This window comes from Pan troglodytes, chromosome 4 (genome assembly GCF_028858775.2).
Source record: "Pan troglodytes isolate AG18354 chromosome 4, NHGRI_mPanTro3-v2.0_pri, whole genome shotgun sequence".
In the NCBI taxonomy this organism is placed as follows: domain Eukaryota; kingdom Metazoa; phylum Chordata; class Mammalia; order Primates; family Hominidae; genus Pan; species Pan troglodytes.
Window position 1 is genome coordinate 57,538,264 of NC_072402.2, and position 828 is coordinate 57,539,091.

The window sequence follows — 828 nt, forward strand, 5'->3', positions numbered from 1 at the left end:
TGCTGGTGAGCTAGTATGATTTTTTGGGGGGGTGTTAAACAACCTCTTTTTGTCATATTACCAGAGTTGGTTTTCTGGTTCCTTCTCATTTTGGTAGGTTCTGTCAGAGGGAAGGTCTAGGGCTGAAGGCTGTTGTTCAGATTCTTTTGTCCCATGGGGTGTTCCCTTGATGTAGTACTCTCCCCCTTTTCCTATGTATGTGGCTTCCTGAGAGCTGAGCTGCAGTGATTATTATAACTCTTTTCTGGATCTAGCGACCCAGCAAGTCTACCAGGCTCTGGGCCAGTACTGGAGGCTGTCTGCACAGAGTTCTGTGATGTGAACCGTCTGTGGGTCTCTCAGCTGTGGATATCAGCACCTGTTCTAGTGGAGGTGGCAGAGGGGTGAAATGGACTCTATGAGGGTTCTTAGCTTTGATAGTTTAATGCCCTACTTTTATGCTGGTTGCCTCCTGCCAGGAGGTGGCGCTTTCCAGAGAGCATCAGCTGTGGTAGTATGGAGAGGAACAGGCAGTGGGTGGGGCCCTAGAACTCCCAAGAATATATGCCCTTTGTCTTCAGTTACCAGGGTGGGTAGGGAAGGACCATCAGATGGGGCAGGGCTAGGCGTGTCTGAGCTCAGACTCTCCTTGGGCGGGTCTTGCTGTGGCTGCTGTAGGGGATGGGGCTGAGGTTCCCAGGTCAATGGAGTTGTGTACCTAGGAGGATTATGGCTGCCTCTTTTGTGTCATGCACGTTGTCAGAGAAGTTGGGGAAAGCTGGCAGTCACAGGCCTCACCCAGCTCCCACGCAATCCAAAGGGCTGGTCTCACTCCCACTGTGCAACCCT